This window comes from Bufo gargarizans, chromosome 2 (genome assembly GCF_014858855.1).
Source record: "Bufo gargarizans isolate SCDJY-AF-19 chromosome 2, ASM1485885v1, whole genome shotgun sequence".
Classification (NCBI taxonomy): Eukaryota; Metazoa; Chordata; class Amphibia; order Anura; family Bufonidae; genus Bufo; species Bufo gargarizans.
Window position 1 is genome coordinate 538,003,947 of NC_058081.1, and position 26,492 is coordinate 538,030,438.

The window sequence follows — 26,492 nt, forward strand, 5'->3', positions numbered from 1 at the left end:
CCTGGGTGTTCGCATAACCAGAGATCCCAATCAACTGTTTTTAGAGGGCATTAAAATCCAACTGAAGGAGTTAAAAATTCCTTTTTTGACTTGGCTAGGTAGGAAGAATGTGTTGAAAACATATATTCTTCCTAAATTGCTGTACCTAATGCAGAATGTACCAGTAGCCCTACCCCAATATTATCTGGCTCAAGTACGGAAAACCTTTTCCGCGTTTGTATGGAATAATGCTAAACCTAGACTGGCATACCAGAGACTAACATTACCTAAATATAAGGGAGGATTTGGACTGCCAGATATCTGTGGTTACTATGGGGCAATTCAAATGAGACTTCATTCAGAAATAACTAACCCTAGAGTTGCTAAATTAGGCTGCCAAATAGCTAGGAAGATTTTGGGATCGAGAGCATTAGCCATGTTATGGGATCCCGTTTCCCTTTGGGGCATGGTCAATAGCTGGTTTAAATTGTCGAAGCATTTACACCCCTCCAGTTGCCTGTCGCCCTTCACTCCCACTGGGTACTTGCCTTATTTATTCCATGCAGATTTTCAGGATGACATGGGTTTATGGGCGGCCTTAGGAGAAGTAGCAATTGGTGACATATTGGAAAACAGGACGGTTCCTAATATCCATACTTTGAGAGCTCGGTTCAAACACATTCCATGGGCCGTAACCCATTACTCTCAATTTAATAAGGTATGCACCCAGTACTTAGTGAACACCTCGAGCAATTATACCCCTACTTGGTATGATGCTATATGGAATCAAACGGTACACGCGAAAGGCATTGTATCTCGACTTTACAATAAAATATTAGAGATAGATTCTGATACCAAGCCGCCGTTTATTGAAAGATGGGAAAAGGAAATTGGCCAATCTCTAGATGAAGGTACCTATGGGACGGATTCTTGCGCATTCACATGGCTATTCAAGATGCATTAGATTCAGGAAAATTCTTTTAAGATAGTCACAGGATGGTATAGAACTCCTGATAAACTGCACACTATTACCCCTTCAGTAGCAGCAGAATGCTGGAGATGTGGCGAAGATAGAGGAACCATGTATCACATATGGTGGTCGTGCCCACAAATCGCAAAGTATTGGGACTTAATCTCGAGGTAGGTTCAAAAGATATGCAAGATTAGCTCACCCATTACCCTATTAGTAGCTCTGCTCAATCTTCCCGATAGCCACTATAAACTAGCTAATAATGCTTTACCTTGCGCAACTGATTGCTGCTGCAAAGCTACCTAAAGTACTACCCAAAGTACTGGCTATCTAAAGAAACTCCTAGTCTGAGGGAGTGGGCTATTAAGGTTCAGGAGATTTATCAGTTGGGGGAACTTATTAGCTGGGAGACTCTAGCGCATGATAAGTTTCTTGTAGCTTGGGATAAATGGAAGGAGTGGTATATGAGCTACACCAATCGAGGATTAATATGAGAACACACTTAATAATGCAACTGGTATTTGGATCAGGGGGCTCCCTGGTTCACTCTTCTCTCATGTTATAGATGCAGTATGTATATCACTACTTACCGGATGTAGATGAGGTATAATAGTATTGTTTTTTCGCATAGTAGTCAGCTGTGCAAGGAGTTGTCTTAACTAATATATCTAGGCCATGACTGGGTCTGCATCATTGTGTCATTTTCTTAGTGTCGTTTATTTGATCTAAATACAGCTAATTAGTATGGCTACTTACCTGGCTTACACCACTATTGTGCTATGATACTTAACAATTAATGTGACCATAACGAATTATGGAGTACTTCTAGTTATTTATTGTTTGTATACCTGCCATTGTCATGTCAATTTGATGGAAATATTTGTCAAAAATTGAAAATAAAGATTTGATTTAAAAAAAAAGTGGGTTTTGGCAATTTTCTAAAAAATTTGAAGAATTGCTTCTAAACTTCTAAGCCTTCTAAAGTTCAAAATGATGCCAACATATAGTAGACATATGGGCAATGTTAAGTAATAAATATTTTATGAGGTATCACTTTCTGTTTTAAAAGCAGACAAAATTGAAATTTTGAAAATTGCAAATTTTTCTAAATTTTGGGTAAATTTGCTATTTTTTTCATAAATAAAGGTGAAATATATTGACTCAAATTTATGACTATCATGAAGTAAAATGTGTCAGGAGAAAATCTGAATGACTTGGATAAGTAAAGGCATTCCAAAGTTATTACCACATAAAGTGAGATATGTCAGATTTGCAAAATTAGGCCTGGTCAGGAAGGAGGCAAATGGCCCAGATGGGAAGTGGTTAAATACTTTACCAACATGACAGGAATAACAGGGGGCAATCTAGGTAGTATAGCTGGCCATAGGTACTCTGTGGCTGAGTATAGAAGTTTAGTGAATGACAGTGGGAACTTTTTAATTCTATGCAGTCTCTAATTGAATTTGGGCAACAAATTTGCTGTATGTATATGTACTGTGTATACAGCAATCAGCCATAGCATTAAACCACTGACAAGTAAAGTGAATAACATTGATCATCTCATGACGATGGAACCAGTCAAATGGTGGGATATGTTAAGCAAGAAATGAATAGTCAGTTCTTGGAATATATGCATTGTAACCAGGAAAATAGGCAAACATAAGTACATGAGCAATATTAACAAAGAATAAAGTGAGGACTAGATGACTTAATAGAGCATCTCCAAAATGAAAGGACTTTGGGGGATTTCGAGCCATACAGTATTTAATACCCACTGTATGAAAAATGTTCCAAGGATGGACCTCTGGTGAACTAACAACAAGTCCGTGATGACCCAAGCTTCTTAATGTGTGTAAAGAGCAAAGACTAGAGGAAGGTTAGGTGGTTTTAATGTTATTACTGATCAGCAAATTTGAAAGTAAATATATATGGTTGTATTTACGTATGTAAAGAATGTGTTCATTAACCTTCACGCAATACACTTTTCCATGACTTGGACTATGTTATAATACTCAAACAGCAGACTTGGTTTAATAACATGGTTATTAAAAATAAATTCAACATTTAAAAGTGGCATTCAAAAATAATCTCAACTTTTTAAATATAAATTCAATTAATTTTAATTTTCTAAAGTTAAAAGTTTGAGCCTTTATGCAGCCAAATGTTTATAAATCAGCTAAAGGTTCTAGAACTTATCAATTTAGGTCAATTTTATTTATAGGAGGCACAAAAAGCTTTACTGGAGGGCAGAGGCTGAAAATAATTAAGAATTCTTTTAAATATGGAGCAAGTGACTTTTTTTAATAGTTTCCGCTATTGCAGCCACAGTGGAGTAAAGCATAGCAATTAATGTTTAACCAATGGCAAAATCTCAGAGAGACATTTTAAAAAGGATTTCATTAAAAATCTCAAGTTAAAAAATAATTATTAGAAATGTAAGATCAGTTTCAATATATTATTTCAAATTCCATTAACTGTGAAAAATGAAATCCCAACTATTAGTAGCATTCATAACTGTGATTATTGCTTATGAGGCTCCAATTTATTTTCAAGGATAGAGTACAATGAGAGATGAAAGTCAATTGCATAACCCTGAAATAATGTAAGAGATACAGTGAACTTAACGGCCATATTATTTAATGCTGTTATATATTCTAATAATTGAATGCAACCCTGCTTGCGTTTGCTGTATATTAGAAGTGTAAATTAATACTGTAAAGTTAGAAACTGCTCTTGAGAATCACTAACTGATGACATTTGTAAGGCTAATTATGATTGAATATTTTAGAAATAATGCAACAAAATTGTTAATAAAGTAAAGTTCAATGGCAACCAGAACTTACAGGACAAACATAATTTGGAATTCAGCAGAAAAAAAATCTCTATAAACTGAAAACAGAGTTTAATAGAGAGTTTATGCACTTATGTGTAGCATTATTACATGCAAAATTGAGTCATAATGTGGCTGTGTATATGCCCAAGAGGTAAGTATATGATACAGTTTAGTAGTTCACAGTTATTTTAATGCTATTGGGACATTTTTTTACAGGATGGTAATTTCTTCCATGTTAAGATTACTCATGTGAACATTTCTAAAAAGTCTATCCCTGAGAATAGGTGCAGAAGCTCTAAAAACGAATGCCTACATCAGTTATGAGCAGCTAGGGCCTTCCTGTTTGTGTATGTTCTTAGTTACTACTTAGTATAAAAATGCTTTGCACTTGATTTGATTCTGAATTTGTTAATTCCCTAGCTTTGACTGGTTGATTAGAGTGTGGTGGTTGATAGATGAGCTTATATACAATTAGGTGCCACTGCATACTGATTGTCACATATAATGTCATCTACAGTGCTTTCAGCCAGTATTAATACATGTTTCATGTGTGTGTGTTTTGTGCAATTCAGCTCTATGGTTCTCTGAGTACCATAAGCCACAATAAAGATGAGAAAGGTGACTGGTATAGGGGAAGTCCAGTTCTGAGGCCTTGTGCACAGCCAGTGTTGTTATATAGTGATGAACGAGCATGCTTGGCCGAATACCAGTTCGGCTCGAACATCACTATGCTCGGCAGATCAGAGTGCTCGGCTGAATAATTTGGGTGCTCGAATACAATTTAATACAATGAAAGTCATCAGGAGACAAACAGGCACCCCCTACTCAGAAGAGAAGAGGGTGTCTGGTTCATAAAAAAAGTTAGAAATTGATGGAAACCCCATCAAAATGGCTTGGCAGCAGCATTAAGAGGATAGATGGATGCGTCTTAAACTCCTATTATGTGCGACATACAATAGACAACCACACAGGCTATATGCCAAAATCCAGGTATGTACAAGCCATCCATCTATCCATGAGACAGATAACAGCCAGCATACCTTACAATGGCAGCCTAGTGCGCTATGAGATATTCCAAACCAGCTCTCATCTCACTGAGAACCAGTAAACCTCAAAGTTATTTTGCATCTGTTGGATGGCTTGGGTGGCCCTGGACACCTAGATCAATATCATTAGGGCGACAATTTTTTTTCCGATTATCCTAATATAATATTCAATAACCTTTCTATACAGTTTTGTAATATAAAAGCTAATTTGCATAAACATTGGCATATGGGAAAGACATGCAAATGAGCAGAATCTGCCTTGTTTTTTAGCTGTCATAAGACTATGAAAACCAATAGAGGGCACTATTGAATTATAAACAGTGCCCTCTATTGGTTTCACAGTCTTATGACAAGACAAATATTCTTGTAGCGCCCTCTATTGGTTTCATAGTCTTCTGACAAGAATATTAGACAGATTTTTATGACAAGCTTATTAGTGTAGCCTTTTGAATGGAAAATTTGCGATTGGAATATTCACAATCTACACTAGGATGATATCTGACACTAGGAAAGCTGGGTAATAACTCAGTGATAAAATCTGACACTGGGAAAGCTGGGTAATACCTTGCGATCTGCACGGAACAATGCCAGATGTCAGTAGCACATAGTTTAAGAAATGACAAGCTCAGAGTCTTGTCTACAAATGCTCGCAGTTTAGGGAATAAGATCAATGAACTTGAGTCTATAATGGCATCTGAGAATATAGATTAAGTGGCTGTTGCTGAGACATGGTTCAATGAGAGTAATGACTGGAATATAACAATACTATGGTTATCTCTATATAGGAAAGACAGAGAAGGCAAGAGAGGGGAGGGGTGGTCCTCTATGTAAAAGATAGCATAAAATCTAATCTAATACAAGTTAGTGAGACCAATTTAGAGTCAGTTTGGGTTACGTTGCAGCTTGATAATCATAAGACTTTAATCTTCCTGATGTAAACTGGAAAACAAAAATAGCTAGTTCTGCCAGGAGTACAGATATTCTAAATTCCTTACTGGGATTATATCTACAGCAAGTAGTTGAGGAACCAACCCGGAAGGAGGCCATTTTAGATTTAGTATTCATAAATAAGAATTTGATATCTGATATTACTGTAGGGGAAAGCTTGGGATCGAGTATTCACCAGTCAGTGTGGTTTACTAAGTACAGTGACACCACACAAAAACAAAAGTTTTAGATTTTAGAAAAACAGACTTTTCTAAACTTAGATTAGTGGTATACGAGTACCTATTAAATGGAGTCCAGGAGAAATGAGACTACTTAAAAGTGGCACTATTGAAGGCAACAGATAATTGCAATAGGCTTATCAGTACAGTAGAGTTGAGCGGACACCTGGATGTTCGGGTTCGACGGGTTCGGCCGAACTTCACAAAAAAGTTTGAGTTCGGGGCCCAAACTTGACCAGAACTTGACCCCGAACCCCATTGAAGTCAATTGGGAACCTAAATTTTGAGCACTAAAATGGCTGTAAAAAATGTCATGAAAATGGCTAGACGGCTGCAAATTGCATAAAAATTTGGTGACTTTAAATAACATAAAATGCGTAAAACTAAAAAATAATAATCTTGATCTAGGAGGAAGAGGTCCATATGGAGTAGCAGGTTGAGGAGGTGATGGATGTGGCGGTGTAGGTGGAAGCAGCGGTGGAGGAGGAAGAGGTAACCTACACTGCTTTAGGTTTTAAATTTATTTTTATTTTTTTAAATTAGGGTACACAACAAAACATTGGGAAATATAACCTATGATAACCACCTCCAGTCTAGCTAAACACAATTTCAGACAATACACTGGCTGCAGGGTAGGCCAGCACCTCCAAGGTGTAAAGGGCAAGCTCAGGCCATGTGCCCAATTTGGAGACCCAGAAGTTGCAGGGGGGCAGAACCTTCAGTCAGTTTGTGTAGGTGTGTGCAATCATACTGCCCCACCATGTCGTATGTCCCCGTAATGTTCAGGAACCAATTGGATATCTGCTCTATCAACTTTCGATGTTCTTTTCTGCTCCTACCATGTTGACCACAGTTAGTGGCGAATCAGAGTTCCACGCAGGAGAGGGAACGTGAGAAAGAGAGACCACATCCAAGGGAGATCAATGGATGAAATTTAACTGTGATCAAGCAGAAATGGGGGACAAATTATTAAAGCAGAAGAATTGAAGGAAAGGAGGGAGCGCGTAGCAATTACCCACTCCCGACTAGGGGAGGGAGTGACGATAAATAATAATACAGGACTCTTAAGATGCCCTGTTAGTGGAATGATTAATAAAAAATTATAGGGAATGTCACTGGGATATTTTGGATTTGGAAACGTTAGACTCTAGATAACTTCTGCCTGATCGCACGTCCCCATGACGTCCACAAACTATTTGGATATCTTCTCTATCAACTTTCGATGTTCTTTTCTAAGCCTACAATGTTGATCACAGTTATTGGTAAATCAGGGTTCCACGCCGGAGAGGGAGCGTGAGAAAAGGATACCACATCCAAGGGAGGTCAATGGCTGCAATGTGAACGAGCTGAAATGTGGGACAAGTTATTAAAGCAGAAGGATCGAATGAAAAGGCCAATTAAAGACGAATTTTACAAATTTAATTCCCTGTCACCTATGCAGAGCAGGGGTTTTTCATCGCGAGAAATGGGTTAATGTCACCCACCAATGGAACAAATGATTTTTAAAAATTTCGATCCCTGTCACCTATGCAGAGCAGGGGTTTATTCACAGCAAAATGGTAAAATGTCACCCAAGAATGTAACTGAAAAATTTGTGAAATGTATTAACCCGTTTACTAGGTAGAGAAGCGGTATATAAGAACCAAAAATTTGAAAATTTCACCTAATATGTAACAGACAAATTAATGATATTTTTTTTACCTGTTACTAGGTATAGCAGTGTTATATCACACCCAAAAATTGGTGAATTACACCCGAATATGTAACAGACAAATTAATGAAATGTTACCTGTCTACTAGGTGGAGCAGGGGTATATCAGAACCAAAAATTGGTGAATTTCACCCGAATATGTAACAGACAAATTAATGCATTTTTTTACCTGTCTACTAGGTATAGCAGTGGTATATCACACCCAAAAATTGGTGAATTTCACCCGAAAATGCAACAGACAAATTAGTGAAATGTTACCTGTCTACTAGGTAGATCGGTTGCATATCACACCCAAAAAGTGGTGAATTTCACCAGAAAATGTAACAGACAAATTAGTGAAATGACATAAAATAAAATACGTAAAAATTAAAAAAAAAATTTACTTGATTTATGAGGTGGAGGTCCAAATGGAGTAGGAGTTTGAGGAGAGGGTTGACGTAGCGGTGTAGGTGGAAGCAGGGGTGGAGGAGGATGAGGTAGCCAACACTGGTTTTTGGTTTTATTTTTCATTTTTTTATGATTGTACACTCCAAAAGAGTGTGAAATATTCAAAATACAACAATGAGCAATTGCGCTGTAGTATAACAATGGCTGGTTAAGGCCGGTATACATGTTTATTCTGCACAAGGTACGGACAAGTCCTGTGGGATCCATGCCTGGTTCATTTTAATGAATGTGAGCTTCTCCACATTGGCTGTGGACAGGCGGTTTCACTTGTCTGTGATAACGCCCCCTGCCGTGCTAAACACACGTTCAGACAATACACTGGCTACAGAGCAGGCCAGCACCTCCAAACTCGGGCCATGTGCCCAATTTGGAGACTCAGAAGTTAAAGGGGGCAGACCAGTCATTCAGTATGTGTAGGCATGTACACACATACTGCTCCACCATGTTGGTGAAATGCTGCCTCCTGCTAATACGTTCCATATCAGCTGTGGTGCTGGTTATTGTGGCGTGCTGACAAAGCTTTTCCACATTTCGGCCATGCAAACCCTGCCTTCTGAGGTGCTGGTGGTGCCCCAGCTGCATTGGCGACCTCTTCCCCCTCCTCTGCCTTTGCATTGTGCTTCCACTGTGCCCCGCTATCAGGTGGGAATACCACCAGCAGCATGTCTACCAGCGTGCACTTGTACTCGCGCATCTTACGATCACGCTCCAGTGACGGAATTAAGGACGGTATGTTGTACTTGTAACGGGGATCCAGCAGTGTGGCCACCCAGTAATCAGCACAAGTTAGAATGTGGGGCAACTCGGTGGTCATTGCGGGAACACTGCAGCATGTAATTGCTCATGTGTGCCAGGCTGCCCAGAAGCAACGAAAAGCTGCCCTTATCGGTACTGGACATATTGGTGGAGTACTCGAAACAGTGCAACAAGGAACACAGGTCTCGCATGGAGGCCCAGTCATTGGTGGTGAAGTGGTGCTGTTATGCAGAGCGACTCACCCGTGCGTGCTGCAGCTGAAACTCCACTATTGCCTGCTGCTGCTCGCACAGTCTGGCCAGCATGTGCAAGGTGGAGTTCCACCTTGTGGGCACGTCGCATATGAGGCAGTGAGCGGGAAGGCCGAAGTTACGCTGCAGCGCTGACAGGTGAGCAGCAGCAGGGTGAGAAAATTGAAAGCGCGCACAGACGGCCCGCACTTTATGCAGCAGCTCTTACATATTGGGGTAATTTTTAAGGAACCTCTGCACCACCAAATTCAGCACATGCGCCAGGCAAGGGATTTGCGTCAAACCGACTAGTCCCCAAGCTGCTATGAGATTTCGCCTATTATCGCACACCAACAGGCCGGGTTTGAGGCTAACTGGCACCAACCACTGATCGGTCTGTTGTTCAGGGTCCGTCAACAGCTCCTGCGTGGTGTGGGGTTTGCTCCCCAAACAGATACGTTTTAAAACTGCCTGCTGTCGTTTACCCCTGGCTGTGCTGAAGTTGGTGGTGAAGGTGTTACGCTGACCGGATGAGGAGGCAGTAGAGGATGAAGAAGTGGAGTAGGAGGAGGAAGCAACAGGAGGCAAACTGATGCGCCTTGCAATCCTCTGTGGTGGAAGGACATGCGCCAAACTGCTATCTGCCTCAGGCCCAGCCACCACTGCATTTACCCAGTGTGATGTTATGGAGATATAATGTCCCTGACCGTGCTTACTGGTTCATTTATCCATAGTTAGGTGGACCTTGCCACAGATGGCGTTATGTAGTGCACACCTGATTTTGTCCCCCACTTGGTTGTGCAGGGAAAGCATGGCATGCCTGGAAAAGTAGTGGCGGCTGGGCACGACGTATTGTGGGACAGCCACTGCCATAAGGCTTTAAAAACTCTCCGTCTCCACCAGACGGAATGACAACATTTAAAAGACCAGTAATTTTGAAATGCTGGCATTCAGGGCCAGGGATCGTGGGTGGCTAGGGGGGTACTTCCTCTTCTACTCCAGTATTTGGGAGATGGAGAGCTAACCGCTTCCGTGGGACATTGTGGAGATGCTTGGTGACACAGATGGTGGTGTTGCTGGTAGATCCTCTGTTTCCGGGGTGGCAGGTGGCACTGTCACTCCAGAGGTGGATAAAGAGGCCCAGACTGCAGCAGAAGAGGAATCAGGAGGAGCCAGAGACCTTTCCTGGTTTTTGAGGTGTCTACTCCACTGCAGCTCATGCTATGCACTTAGATGCCTGGTCATGCAGGTTGTGCTCAGGTTGAAAACGTTTATGCCTCGCTTCAGGCTCTGATTGCACAACGTGCAAACCACTCGTGTCTTGTCGTCAGCACATTGTCTGAAGAATTTCCACACCAGGGAACTCCTTGGAGCTGGATTTGGTGTGCTCGGTCCCTTTCTGCGGTGGGCAGTAGCAGGCGTACTGTCAAGGGGATGGCCGCTCCGCTTTTGCAGCCTGCTCCCTCTTCTGCTGTGCTGGTGGCTCTGTGCGACCACCGCCTCTTCCTCCGAACTACACAGGTCACTTGCATGACCTTGATTCCATGTGGGGTCGACGACCTCATCGTTCTCCACATCATCTTCCACCCGGTCTTCACCCCTGCACTCCTTGTCGGTCTGCACACTTTCGAAAGCCCCAGCAGTTGGCAGCTGTGTTTCGTCATCATCCGAGACGTGCCGCAATGGTCCTCCCATGTACTCATCTTGAAACATAAGTGGTTTGGCATCAGTGCACTCAATCTCTTCCACTTGGGCAGGGCTAGGTGGACGGCCCTGGGAAACCCAGCTAGCAGAGTCAACAAAAAGCATAAGAGACTGCTGCATTACTTGGGGCTCAGACTGCTTGGCTGATTTGCAAGGGCGTGAGGTGAAAGACTGACGGACATCGGCTGCAGGTGCCAACTCTTATCTTTCAGCAGGAGACTGGGTGGGAGACATTAGAAAAGAACTGGAGGCACTGTCAGCAACCCAATCTACTATCGCCTATACTTGTTCTGGCCTCACCATTTATAGTGCCGCATTAAGCCCGACCAAATACCGCTAAAGGTTCTATCGCCTACTGGCACCTGAGGAAGGTGTTTCACTTGTGCGTGTAGCTGGGACAGATTAACCACTTTCTCTCCCTGCAACAGGAGCTTCCCCAGCAGCACTATGACCGGAGTCACGTCCTTTATTTGACGCTCTCATATTTCTCAAATTTAGGATCTTGCCCAAAATGGGTGTTTTTTTTAATAACAGAATAGAACAACAGTATGTAAAGGGTGTATTTCACAATGACAAATGCAGCAAATGTTGCAAAATTTAGATTTTTGCCCAAAATGGGTGTTTTTTTTTAAATACCAGAATAGCAGAGCAGTATCTAAAGGGTATATCTCACAATGATAGATCCAGCAAAGGCTGCAAAATTAAGATTTTTGCCATAAATGGGTGTTTTTTTTTTTATAGCAGAATAGAACAACAGTATCTAAAGGGTGTATCTCACACGTACAGATGCAGACAAGGCCATAAATTAAGTATTTTGCCCAAAATTGTTTTTAACAATCACAGATGCAGCAAAGGCTGCAATATTATGCATTTTGCCCAAAAAGGGTGTTTTTGTTAATAACAGAACATGACAGCAGTATATAACGTTTGAATTTTACACGTACAGAAGCAGCAAGGGCTGTAAAATTTAGTATTTTGCCCAAAAAGGGTGTTTTTTAAAACCCAGAAAATTATAGCTGCATTTCTGCCTTAAATTGCACACTGACTAATGCGGCAGAGGCCCTATATCGAGGGTATTGCCAAAAAATGGGTGTCCTTCTAAAACCCAGAAAATTATTGAAGAATTTCAAGCTTGTTTTTAACAAACACAGATGCAGTAAAGGCTGCATTATTAAGTACTTTGCCCAAAATGGGTGTTTTTTTTGCTAACAGAATATGAGAACAGTATATAACACTTGAATTTCACACTGACAGGTGCAGACAAGGCCACAAATTAAGTATTTTGCCCAAAAAGGGTGTTTTTTGAATAACAGAACATGACAGCAGTATATAACGCTTGAATTTCGCACGTACAGATGCAGTAAGGCCTTTAAAATTGAGCATTTTACACAAAAAGGCTGTTTTTTAAAACCCAGAAAATTATAGCTGTATTTCTAGCTTAAATTGCACACTGACTAATGCAGCAGAGGCCCTAGATAGGGTCGAGCGAACCCGAACTGTAAAGTTCGGGTTCGTACCGAACATTAGGATTTTAGGACCCGGACCCGAACAATTCAGTAAAAGTTCGGGTTCGGTGTTCGGCGATTTCTCTGCGCTTTTTGAAAGGCGTTTTTGAAAGCTTTTAACTGTCTGACCTTAGAAGCCATCATAGCCATGCCTACTAATGGCATGGCTGTGATTGGCCAGAGCAGCATGTGATCCAGCCTCTATATAAGCTTGAGTCATTTAGCGCTGCACGTCACTCTGCTGTTACAGTGTAGAGAGAGGATGCTGCTGGACTGGTGATTTCAGGGAGAGAATAGGAGAGAATCTAACTCGGCGATCTACATACAATTAGTTGTGTGGGTGCAGGGCACAATCTTTTTACCCTGCCCTGAGTCCATTGACATAAAATAACTTTTATCAGTCTGTTAGGTGGGCGGCGGCGGTGGCCATTTTATGCAAGCTCAGCGCACCAGCACTGCATCTGAGGTTTTGTGACATTGTGACATTCTAGTCCAAGCTTGAAAAACTGCACTAATAATCTGGTTGTAAAAAATCACCCTTTTTGGCAATATACAACATCTGGTGCATTTGCAAGATTAGTCAGTGTGCAATTTTAGCTAGAAATACAGGCATAATTTTCAGTTTTTTTTAAAACACCCTTTTTGTGCAAAATACACTATTTTACATCCCTAGCTGCATCTGGACGTGTTAAATTCAAATGTTATATACAACTATCATATTCTGTTAGTAAAAAACCCACTTTTTTGGCAATATACAGCATTTGGATTAGTCAGTGTGCAATTTACCGTATTTTTCGCCCCATAAGACGCCCTTTCTCCCCCCTAAAATGGGGGACAAATGCGGCCCAGCCGCTCCAGTGCTGCACTATACAAATATAAAATGTCTCATTCAATTAAAAATGAATAAACATGCCCACCCTACTTTTAATTTTACCGTACACCCTAACAGCTTCTGTAGAATGCAGGCAGGCCGGGAGGCAGCATAACTCCCTGATGTCACGTGCCTGCGCCTCCTACTTTATGAATGAAGCAGGAGGCGCAGGCATGTGACGTCAGTGAGTGACGCGCCGGCCGCCCGGCCTGCCTGCGTTGTACAGAAGCTGTTAGGATGTACGGTAATATTAGGAGTGAGGGGGCATGTTTAATCGCTTTTAATTGAATGAGACATTTTATATTTGTATACTGCAGCACTGGAGAGGGGGGAGGGGATCTGTGGATGACAGTTTGTGGATGGCACTGTTATGGGGTGGGGGGTCTGTGGATGGCACATATATAACAGTGCCACCCACAGATCCCCCATAACAGTGCAATCCACAGATCCCCCATAACAGTACCATCCACAGATCCCCCATAACAGTGTCAGCCACAGATCCCCCCTGTAACAGTGTCAGCCACAGATCCCCCTGTAACAGTGTCAGCCACAGATCCCCCTGTAACAGTGTCAGCCACAGATCCCTGTGTAACAGTGTCAGCCACAGATCCCCCTGTAAGTGTCAGCCACAGATCCCCCTGTAACAGTGTCCGTCACAGATCCCCCCATAACAATGTCCTTCACAGATCCCCCCATAACATTGTCCGTCACAGATCCCCCATAAAGTGCGTCATCCCCAGATCCCCCCATAATAGTGTGTCATCCACAGATCCCCATAACAGTGCGTCATCCACAGATCCCCCATAACAGTGCCATCCCCAGATCCTCCCATAACAGTGTCCTTGACAGATCCCCCATAATAGTGCCATCCATAGATCCCCAGTAATAGTGCCATCCGCCATTTGGGGCACAAATCTTTAATTAAGGCCTAGTGTGGGTCAGGGCATGTGAGATACACCTTTTTTATACAGGGGTTATATTGTTCTATTAATAAAACACCCTTCTTTGTGCAAAATACACAACTGTTGCACCCTTGCAGTATCAAGACATTTGAAATTCCAGGGTTATATATTGCTGTCATATTCAATTATTAAACAAACACCCGTTTGGGCAAAGAAAAATTATTTGCCAGCCTTTGCTGCAGATGTCATTGTGAGATACACCTTTGAAATACAGGGGTTCTATACAGGTATTTGAAATACAGCCATTTTGGGCGCAAATCTTAAATTAAGGCCTATTTTGGATCAGGGCGTGTGAGATACACCATTTATATACAGGGGTTATATTGTTCTATTAATAAAACACCCTTTTTTGGGCAAAATACACAGTTGTTGCGCCCTTACATCATCAAGACGTTTGAAATTCCAGGGTTATATACTGCTGTCATATTCAGTTATTAAACTAACACCGATTTGGGCAAAAAATATTTTTTTTTCAGCCTTTGCTGCAGATGTCATTGTGAGATAAACCCTTTAAATACAGGGGTTCTATTCATTTATTTGAAATACAGCCATTTTGTGCACAAATCTTTAATTGCGGCCTAGTGTGGGTCAGGCAGTGTGAGATACACCCTGTATATATAGGGTTTATATTCTTCTATTAATAAAACACCCTTTTTGGGGTAAAATACTACATTGTTGCGCCCTTACATCATCAAGACGTTTGAAATTCCCTTTAAATACAGGGGTTTTATTCAGGTATTTAAAATACAGCCATTTTTGGCAAACAAATTTAATTGAGGCCTAGTCTGGTTCAGGCTGTGTGAGATACACCCTGTAGATACTGTCGCTCTATTCTACTATTAATTAAACACTTATTTAGGGCAAGATCCTAAATTTGAGAAATATGAGGAGAGCGTCAAATAAGGGACGTGGCCCAGGTTGTGGTGCTGCTGGTGTTGCTGCTGTTGCAGGGAGAGGACGTGGTCGATCTGTGCCAGCTACACGCACAAGTGAAACCCCTTCCTCAGGTGCGAGTATGCGACAGAACCTGCAGCAGTATTTGGTCGGGCCTAATGCGGCTCTACGAATAGTGAGGCCTGAACAACTACAGGTGATAGTAGATTGGGTTGCTGACAGTGGCTCCAGTTCCTTCACATTGTCTCCCACCCAGTCTTATGTTGAAAGACCACAGTTGGCACCTGCAGCCGATTTCCATCAGTCTTTCACCTCACCCCTTTGCAAATCAGCCACGCAGTCTGAGCCCCAAGTCATGCAGCAAGTCTGCTTTTTGATGACTCTGTTAGCAGGGTTTCCCAGGGCCATACACCTAGCCCTGTCCCAGAAGTGGAAGAGATTGAGTGCACCGATTCCTAACCACTTATGTTTCAAGATGAGTACATGGGAGGACCATCGCAGCACATCTTGGATGATGATGAAACACAGGTGCCAACTGCTGGGGCTTTCGAAAGTCTGCAGACCAAAAAGGAGGTCAGGGGTGAAGACTGGGTGGAAGATGATGTGGAGGACGATGAGGTCCTCGACCCCACATGGAATCAAGGTTTGGAGGAAGAGGCAGTGGTCGAACAGAGCCATCAGCATAGCAGAAGAGGGAGCAAGGTGCAAAAGCGGAGCGGCCGTCCTCTAGACAGTACGCCTGCTACTGCCCACCGCAGCAAGGGACCAAGCACACCAAGGCCAGATCCAAGGAGTTCTCTGGCGAGGCAGTTCTTTAGACAAGGCGCTGACGGCAAGACACGAGTGGTTTGCACGCTGTGCAATCAGAGCCTGAAGCGAGGCATAAACGTTCTCAACCTGAGCACAACCTGCATGACCAGGCATTAAAGTGCAAAGCACGAGCTGCAGTAGAATAGACACCTCAAAAACCAAGAAAGGTCTCTGGCTCCTCCTGCTTCCTCTTCTGCTGCAGTCTGGGCCTCTTCATCCACCTGTGGAGTGACAGTGCAACCTGCCACCCCGCAAACAGAGGATCTTCCAGCAACACCACCACCAGGGTCACCAAGCATGTCCACAATGTCCCACAGAAGCGTTCAGCTCTCCATCTCCCAAACGCTAGAGAGGAAGAGGAAGTACCCCCTTACCCACCCATGATCACTAGTCCTGAATGCCAGCATTTCTAAATTACTGGCCTTTGAAATGCTGTCATTCCATCTGGTGGAGACGGATAGTTTTAAAGGCCTTATAGCGTTGGCTGTCCCACAGTATGTCGTGCCCAGCCGCTACTAGTTTTCTAGGCGAGCCATCCCTTCCCTGCACAACCAAGTTGGGGACAAAATCAAGTGTGCACTGCGCAACGCCATCTGTGGCAAGGTGCACCTCACTACGGATACGTGGACCAGTAAGCACGGTCAGGGACGTTATATCTCCATAACAGCACACTGGGTAAATGCAGTGACGGCTGGGTCTGAGGCGGATAGCATGTCCTTCCACCGCCAAGGATTGCAGGGTGCCTCAGTTTGCCTCCTGTTCTCTGCTTCCTCATCCTCTAGCAGCTCCTCATACGGTCAGCGTAACACCTTCATCACCAACTTCCGCACAGCCAGGGGAAAACAGCAGGCAGTTTTAAAACTTATCTGTTTGGGGGATAAACCCCGCAAAGCGCAGGAGCTCTGGACGGGCCTTGAACAACAGACCGATGAGTGGTTGGTGCCAGTGAGCCTCAAGCTCGGCCTGGTGGTGTACGATAATGGGCAAAATCTCGTAGCAGCTCTGGGACTAGCCAGTTTGACGAACATCCCTTGTCTGGAGCATGTGCTGAATTTGGTGATGCAGAGGTTCCTTAAAAATTACCCCAATATGTCAGAGCTGCTAGATAAAGTGCGGGCCGTCTGTGTGCGCTTTCAACGTTATCACCCTGCTGCTGCTCGCCTGTCAGCGCTGCAGCATAACTTCGGCCTTCCCGCTCACTGCCTCATATACGACGTGCCCACAAGGTGGAACTCCACCTTGCACATGCTGGCCAGACTGTGCGAGCAGCAGCAGGCGATAGTGGAGTTTCAGCTGCAGCACACACGGGTGAGTTGCTCGGTGGAACAGCATCACTTCACCACCAATGACTGGGCCTCCATGTGAGACCTGTGTTCCTTGTTGCACTGCTTTGAGTAATCCACCAACATGGCCAGTGCCGATAACGCCGTTCTCATCGTAACTATCCCACTTCTATGCCTCCTTGGAAAAAGGCGGCTGGCGATGATGGATGAGGATGTGGCATAGGAGGAGGAGGAAGAGGAAAAGGGATAATTTCGTAGGGTTTCCAGCCAGTCATTCCCAAGTGGTTCCGAGGGTGGCTTCCTGGACCCACAAACCCAAGGTACACAATTGTCCAGCCAGGACACAGTTATGGAGGATGGCGAGGTGCAGGATAAGGAGATCGAGGAGGAACCATGTTCACAGCAGGGTGGCACCCAGAACAGCTATTGGCCATCACTGGTGCGTGGCTGAGGGGATACAGAGGACACAGACGATACACCTCCCACAGAGGACAGCTTTTCGTTGCCTCTGGGCAGCCTGGCACACATGAACGATTACATGCTGCAGTGTCTCTGCAACGACCGCCGAGTTGCCCACATTCAAACTTGTGCTGATTATTGGGTGGCCACGCCACTGAATCCCCGTTACAAGGTCAATATACTGTCCCCAATTCCGTCACTGCGCAAGTACAAGCGCACGCTGGTAGATGAGCTGCTGGTGGCATTTTACCTGACAGCGTGGGCACAGTGGAAGCACAAGGCAAAGGCGGAGGACGAGGAAGAGGTCTCCAACGCAGCTTGGGCACCACAAGCACCTCAGAAGGCAGGGTTAGCATGGCCGAAATGTGGAAAAGCTTTGTCAGCACGCCACAATAACCAGCATCACCAGCTGATTTGGAACGTCTTAGCAGGAGGCAGCATTTCAGCAACATGGTGGAGCAGTATGTCTGCTCACGCCTACAAGTACTGAATGACGGGTCTGTCCCCTTCAACTTCTGGATCTCCAAATTGGGCAAATTATCTGAGCTTGCCCTTTACGCCTTGGAGGTGCTGGCCTGCCCTGCAGCAAGCGTATTATCTGAACGTGTGTTTAGCTTGTCCGTACCTTGTGCAGAATAGACATGTATACCGGCACTAACCAGCTATTGTTATACTGCAGCACAATTGCTCATTCTTGTATTTTGGATACTCTTTTGGAGTGTACCCTAATTTTTAAAAATAAAATCAAAAACCAAAAACCTGTGTTGGCTACCATGTCCTCCTCCACCACCTCTTCCACCTACCCTGCTATCCACCGCCTCATCAAACTCCTACTCCATATGGAACTCCACCTCTGTCCTGTTCTCACAACATGTACCCCCGGGGTCTATATGCAGTTCAACAGGCAGATATCACCATTCTACTAGTTAATAAGATGAGACTTCTTTCTGTAATCTGTGGCTTTATTAACCGGCAGTAGATAAGGTAAACTATAGGAAAATTAACATACAAGAACTGAGTATACAGCACAGTGTACACAAAACCAATACAAAAACATAAATAAATCCCTTACCGACGATGCTTTAGTAAGAGACACACAATGTGCAGCTGCTCCTTCCATGAGGTGAGGAGAAAAGGAAGCAGGAGCTTGTCTCTTTCCCAGAAAGCACTGTGAGCAGGAAGTCAGGTGACCTAATGAATATGCATAACTTAAAAAGGCAGAAGATGCACTTACAGCTAAAGGTCACTAGATGGTGCTGAAGGCACACACATGAGCACTCACATTAACAAACTATGCATAGAAGACAGTACACTCCCCGCTTGACATCAGCCGATGTCACTACTAGAGTCCTCAACAGATAACAGTAGGATTAGTTCAGAAGTAGGTCTGATAAACAGTTTTGGCCTCATTTTGTTTAAAAATCTTGACCTCTACTTTACGGACATGTCCGTCTTCACTTGGGAACACTTTAGTAATGAGGCCCAAAGGCCAATGATTTCTTTGAGCCTGAGAGTCTTTAACAAGAACAATGTCATCAGGTTTTAGGTTAGGCTTAACTGTGTGCCATTTGGTTCTTGTCTGTAAGGTGGGAAGATATTGCTTCTTCCACCTATTCCAGAAGGTATCGGCAAGGCCTTGCACTTGTCTCCATTGGCATTTGTAGAGATCTTTGGTGCCAAACTCTCCAGAAGGAGCACTCACTATACCAGTCTTTTGGGTAAGTAGAGAGGCAGGCGTAAGCAGTATTGGATCTCCTGGGTCATTTGATATCGGAGCCAAGGGTCTGGCATTGATAATGGCTGAGACTTCGGCCATAAAGGTTGTAAGGCATTCATGAGAGAGTCTAGCATTACCCACTTGTTGGAAAATAGAGTTAAAGATTCTGCGGGCTATGCCAATCATTCTTTCCCAGGCTCCTCCCATGTGAGAAGAATGAGGGGAATTGAAAATCCAAGGGCATCCTTGCTCACTAAGGAATCTTTTTACACTGTTATTATCCAAGTTGGAGAGAATCTTTAGCTCATTAGCAGCTCCAACAAAGTTTGTGCCTCTGTCAGAACGGATTTGTTTTACAGGACCTCTGATTGCAATAAAGCGCCTGAGGGCATTTATGAAGCTAGAAGTGTCCATAGACTCAATAACTTCAATGTGGACGGCTCGAATTGACATACAACTGAAAATGACTGCCCATCGCTTGGAGCTAGCGTGGCTATTTCTAGTTTGACGTGTGATAACGGACCAGGGACCAAACACGTCAAGGCCCACATTAGTAAATGGAGGGTCCATGTTAACCCTGTCAGGTGGGAGATTGGCCATTTTTTGCGTTTGTAAACCCCCACGTAGCTTGCGGCAAGTGATACATTTGAATATACATTTGTTAATACACCTTTTTACACCAACGACCCACAGCCCAGCAGCACGTAACGCCCCTTCGGTGAATAGTCGGCCCTGGTGTTTTATCTTACTGTGGTAGTGCTCTACAAGCAAGGAAGCTAAATGATGATGACCAGGTATTATGATAGGATGTTTCTCATTAAACCCTAATTTGGCCTCTTTAAGCCGCCCTCCCACTCTTAGTAGACCATTCTCATCAAGGACTGGATCGAGCTTCACTAACACACTGTCTTTTGACACAGGTTTTTTGTTATTGATGCAATAGAGTTCCTTAGCGAATGTCTCTTGTTGCATGGAACAAATAATTAGATTTTTCGATTGTTCTAGCTCACTTACTGAGTATCCATTCTTACAATGGTGCCAACCTTTGCAGTTACATTCCATAACAAATGGGGCATGCTTGAAGGAACGGGCTACGTGTGCTAAGCAGGTGATAGCTCGCACAAGTGACTTCCAGGTGGAAAACCTGATGAAACGGTGGCTACCAAGCTGATTGTACGAATTTACAGTGAGTAGTACAGATACCTGGGGGCGGATTTCTTTGTCAGAATCTGCATCTAACAGCTCATATGAGCCACAGGTAGAAGAATGTTCTGAGTTGTATAGAAAAGCAGGACCCGTGAACCAAACTGTGTCCTTAAGGTGACTGGCAGCAACTGACCTGGTTGCTAAGTCTGCTGGGTTATGGTCAGTAGGTACAAAGTGCCATTGCTTTGGGATAGTGGACCTCCTGATTCTTAACACTCGGTTGTTAACGTAAACGTAAAAATGCCTAGTTTGGTTGTAAATGTAGCCCAGGACCACTTTACTGTCTGTATAAAACTCGGTGTCTCGAATCTCTAGGTTTATCTCTGTTGTAATTAATTCCGCTAGTTCAACGGCTAGTACAGCGGCACAGAGCTCTAGCCTGGGTATTGTATGTTCGAGAAGTGGTGCGAGTTTTGCTTTGCCCATGACAAACCCTGTGTGGCACTGACCTTTGTTGTCTATAGTTTTAAGATACGCTACAGCGGCAATTGCTTTGACGGACGCATCAGAGAATACATAGAGTCTTTGTGTTTTTACTTCTGTGGATGGCACAGGAGAGTAAGAACGTGGAACATGCAGGCTAGATAAAGTCTTTAGGGAGTTTCTCCACTCTATCCATAGGTTTCTTTTTTCAGGGGATAGTGGGTGATCCCAATCCAATGTTTCCTGAGTTAAGTCTCTGAGTAGTGATTTGCCCTGGATTGTAACAGGGGCCGTGAATCCTAAGGGATCATAAAGACTGTTTATGGCAGACAGGACACCTCTACGGGTAAAGGGCTTCTCTTCCTGGCTGACTTGGAAGGTAAACGTATCTGATTTTAGATCCCAGAGGAGACCAAGGCTACGTTGTATAGGAAGGGAGTCAGTCCCTAAGTCTAAGCTCTGTAGGTCATTTGAATGGTCTTGAGAGGGAAATGCTTCTATCAGCTGCTTACTATTGGAGGCTATTTTGTGGAGTCTCAGGTTTGAGCATGCAAGCATTTCTTGAGCTCTCTTAAGGAGACTTATTGCACCCTCAACAGTGGGTAGTGATTTTAGACAGTCATCTACATAAAAGTCTCTTTCTACGAATTGTCTGACATCTGACCCATATTCTAGTTCGCCTTCCTGAGCAGAGTGTCTAAGACCATAAGTTGCAACTGCAGGGGAGGGGCTGTTACCAAAGATATGTACCCGCATGCGGTACTCCGCAATATCTTTTGTGGGGTCATTGTCAACAAACCAAAGAAATCTTAAGAAGTTTCTGTGTTCCTCTTTAACGAGAAAGCAATGAAACATCTGCTGAATGTCCGCCATGAAGGCAACAGAGTCTTTGCGAAAACGAAGCAGTACTCCTAGGAGCTTGTTGTTAAGATCTGGACCTGAGAGCAGGACGTCGTTTAAGGAGACGCCTTCATATTTTGCACTAGAGTCAAACACTACTCTAATTTGGCCCGGTTTCTTTGGGTGGTAAACCCCGAATATGGGTAAATACCAACATTCTTCTGAGTTTTTAAGGGTAGGAGCTACCTCAGCATGACCATTCTCAAATATTTTCCTCATGAAATTAAAGAAGTGGTCTTTCATTTCTGGTTTCTTGTGGAAGCTACGCCTTAGAGAGACAAAACGTCTGTAGACTTGCTCTCTGTTGTTAGGCAAACGTTGCCTTTGAGGCCTGAAGGGAAGGGGTGCTACCCAACTATTTGTTTCATCCTTAGTGATTTCCTTTTGCATGGTTTCTAAAAACAATCTGTCTTCGTGGGACATTGCTACCTGATTGTCCTCCTTGGTCCTTTGGAACACTGAGCAACCTAAGTGGTCTTTGTCACTGTCACAAGCTATGTCGTGGTCTACAGAGTCTATGAAAGAACAAGGTAGTTGAGTACTATGTGGCAATTCCTTTATGAGGAAGTTGTTTTTACATGGTTGGAAGATAGAGGGACGTCCATTATCTAATGTGCTTGTAAGCATGCTATTAATGGAAGTTGGTTTGTGTATGCTTCCTAAGCAGACATCTCCTACTATGACCCATCCTAGGTCATGCCTTTGGGCATAAGGAGCATGATGTGGGCCATTAATCTGCTCTCTAGTTTTATGAACTTGTAAGATATCTCTCCCCAGGAGTAGGATTATCTGAGCGTTAGGATCGAATTTTGGTAAGAGATGGGCTATACGCTGTAAATGGGGGTGATGTATGGCTACCTCTGGTGTAGGGATCTCGTGTCTATTATCAGGGATTTGGTTACATTCAGTAATAGTTGGTAAGGAAAGACACGTTTTACCATCTATGGATTTAATTAGATAACCACTAGCTCTCCTCCCCGCTGTTTCTACAGTACCTGCACAGGTCTTCAGAGAGTAAGGAGTGTTGGGCCCTTTGATGTTAAAAATGTCAAAGAAAGTAGATTTGGCTAGGGACGCATTACTTTGGTCATCTAAGATGGCGTAAACATTGATGGCTTTGTCTCTGCAGCCCTTTGGGTATACTTTTGTTAGGCAGATTTTTGAGCAGGACCTGCCGCCTATGAGACCTTTACAGACTTCAGTGCATTGTGAAGTAACTGCTGGTGGGTTAGCTTCAGAGGTACTTTCCTCCCCGCCATACTCTCTGGCACTGTTACTCTGTGATGAGGTCCATGGGGAAGGCCCAGGATGTAGGGCCGTGTTGTGATCTGAGTTGTTGCATTCTGTGCATTTTACACTAACCTGACAGTCTTTGGCAATATGTGATATAGATGAGCAGCACTTGTAGCAAATGCGGTTCTCTTTGAGGAAGGCTTTGCGATCTCCTATGGACATTTCTCTAAAGGCTCTGCACTTCAGAAGAGGGTGTGGCTTCTTGTGTAGAGGGCACTGCTTACCAGGATCTTTGACTGTTTCGCGGCTGGGGGAGCTGTAATGCCTGTAAGAATCTGCAGGTGAAATGTTAGTTTTGTGCACTGCCACTGATCCTTTGTGTGGTCTGTGGTCATAGGGAGTGGCACAAGACTGTGATAGATCAAAGCTAGGGTCATTACGAATATTAGCTTCTAGCCTTACAAAGTCAACAAACACACTGAAGGGAGGGAATGGCACATTGTAGGTATGTTTGTACCTTGACCCGTGGGAGACCCATTTCTCCTGTAGGTTGTGGGGAAGCTTTAATACAATAGGCTTGACACCTCTGGCAGTGTCGAGGAAAGCAAGCCCCGGTAAATCCCCTTCGGCTTTGGCAACCTGTAATTCCATCAGTAGATCACTTAAATCCCTAAGTTTCTGGAACCCTTTGCTAGATATTTTAGGGAATTCGTCAATTCTTTTAAACAATGCATCCTCTATGACCTCTGCAGAACCATAACATTCATCAAGTCTATCCCAGATCATTTTTAGGCCAATCTCTGGGTAGTTTATATTAATATCCCTGATTCTCTTGGCATGTTCTACAGAGTCTTTTCCAAGCCGATCTACAAGGAAGTCTATCTCCTCGCTGTATGACAGACCCAAGTCTTTTGTAATGTTATAAAAGGAGGCCCGCCATGCTCTATAGTTTTCAGGGCGATCACTGAACTTCGCCAGTCCCTTTGTAACTAGCTCACGTTTAGTAAAGAACCTGGCAAAGTCTATTGTGCTCTGGTTACTACTAAGGTTGGTTGGAGGTGGAAGGTCACAGTGAGAGTGTGGTGTGCGATCATACCTGTATGGAGTCTCTGACTTAGGCCAGCCCATGTCATACCGTCTTGTGGGATAAGGTGGCTCTGCAGGCTGGACTGGAAGCTGGCTTCCTTGGTGTGCAGGGAAGTTAGCTGGAGTTTTGTCACGTGGCTCTGGGCTCTCTTGTTTGTAGGACTGGGTTCCGAGCCTTACTCTTTCTTTTGGACGGTACGATTGCTCTGTGGCATAGGTGACATCTTCGGTTCCAGGGAATGGATCGGCATTGCTGTTTGGTCTGGAGTGTTGACGGACGTACTCTGAAGTGCGTTGTACAGGATCTTGCTGGCCGAGTTCTGGACTAAGCACACTGCGGTGACTTCCGGTTTTCGGGTATTCCATTGCTTCCAAGAACTCTGCTTCAGCTATGGCGGCTGCCGTTTCTTTCTCTACGGCGAGTTTCTCTAGCTTTGCATCTAAGAGGACCTGTTGCTTTGCTTTCTCAGCCCTTTCTTCTTTCATCTTCATTTCTTGTTCGGCAAAGGCTGCTTTGACCTTCGCGGCTTCTGCCTTTGCGCGGGCAATGGCGGCTGCATTGCTAACGGAAGATGATTTGGTGGAACCATCCTTCCCTGATCTTGTCTTGTAGCTTGATACTGTGCTACGCGACATGGTGTTGATGAAGACACTTAACCGCGTGGAGACTACTGTGCGGTGGAATGCCGGTCGCTGTGCTTAGAGAGCGGTCACAGTATGCAATCAAATGTGTCTACATTGCTTGAAGCGGCTATCCCCTTGCAGCACTGGACTGTATAGAAGTCGCTGTGGTGTCCGTTTGCAGATATTGCGTGGACCGTAACAGACTTCTGTGTAGTCAGGTGTGCTTCTCTCGCTAGAAGTCGTCGTTTACTGTCCTGTTCTCACAACATGTACCCCCGGGGTCTATATGCAGTTCAACAGGCAGATATCACCATTCTACTAGTTAATAAGATGAGACTTCTTTCTGTAATCTGTGGCTTTATTAACCGGCAGTAGATAAGGTAAACTATAGGAAAATTAACATACAAGAACTGAGTATACAGCACAATGTACACAAAACCAATACAAAAACATAAATAAATCCCTTACCGACGATGCTTTAGTAAGAGACACACAATGTGCAGCTGCTCCTTCCATGAGGTGAGGAGAAAAGGAAGCAGGAGCTTGTCTCTTTCCCAGAAAGCACTGTGAGCAGGAAGTCAGGTGACCTAATGAATATGCATAACTTAAAAAGGCAGAAGATGCACTTACAGCTAAAGGTCACTAGATGGTGCTGAAGGCACACACATGAGCACTCACATTAACAAACTATGCATAGAAGACAGTACAACCTCATAAATCAATTTTTTTTTAATTTGTACGTATTTTATTTTATTTCATTTCACTACTTTGTCATTTACATTTTCTGGTGAAATTCACCAATTTGTGGGTGTAAAGTACCACTGCTATACATAGTAGACAGGTAAAAAAAAAATAAAAAATTGTCAGTTACATTTTCCGGTGAAATTCACCAATTTTTGGGTGTAAAGAACCACTGCTATACCTAGTAGACAAAAAAATAAATAAAAATTGTCAGTTACATTTTCTGGGGAAATTCACCAATTTTGGGGTGTGAAGTACCAATGCTATACCTAGCAGACAGGTTAAAAAATATATATAATTGTCAGTAGAGTTGAGCGAACCTGAACTGTAAAGTTCGGGTTCGTACCTAACTTTAGGGTTTTCGGCACCCGAACCCGAACATTTACGTAAAAGTTTGGGTTCGGTGATTTTTATGGCGCTGTTTGAAAGGCTGCAAAGCAGCCAATCAACAAGCGTCATACTAATTGCTCCAACAGGCCATTACAGCCATGCCTACTATTGGCATGGCTGTGATTGCCCAACTGCAGCATGTGACCCAGCCTCTATTTAAGCTGGAGTCACGTAGCACCACCCGTCACTCTGCTTGGATTGGTGTAGGGAGAGGCTACAGCTGCTGTGAGAGAAAGATCAGAGAGAAATCTTATCAAGAACTGGTTTATGTACTCAGCGATCTACAGACAAAGTGTTTTGTGGGTGCAGTGCACAATTTATTTAAGTCTGCCCTGAGCCAACTACTACTGAAAACGAACTTTTTTTTCTTCATTTAGTCAATATCAATACATGATCAGCAGCCATTTTATGCAACGATAGTGAACCAGCATAGGCTATCTGCAAGTCCACAAATACAGCACAAATACAGCATAAGTCACATTTAGGACAGAAATACAGCTTTTTAGTTAGGGTAAAAAAAACAAAACTCTAATATACTGTACATCT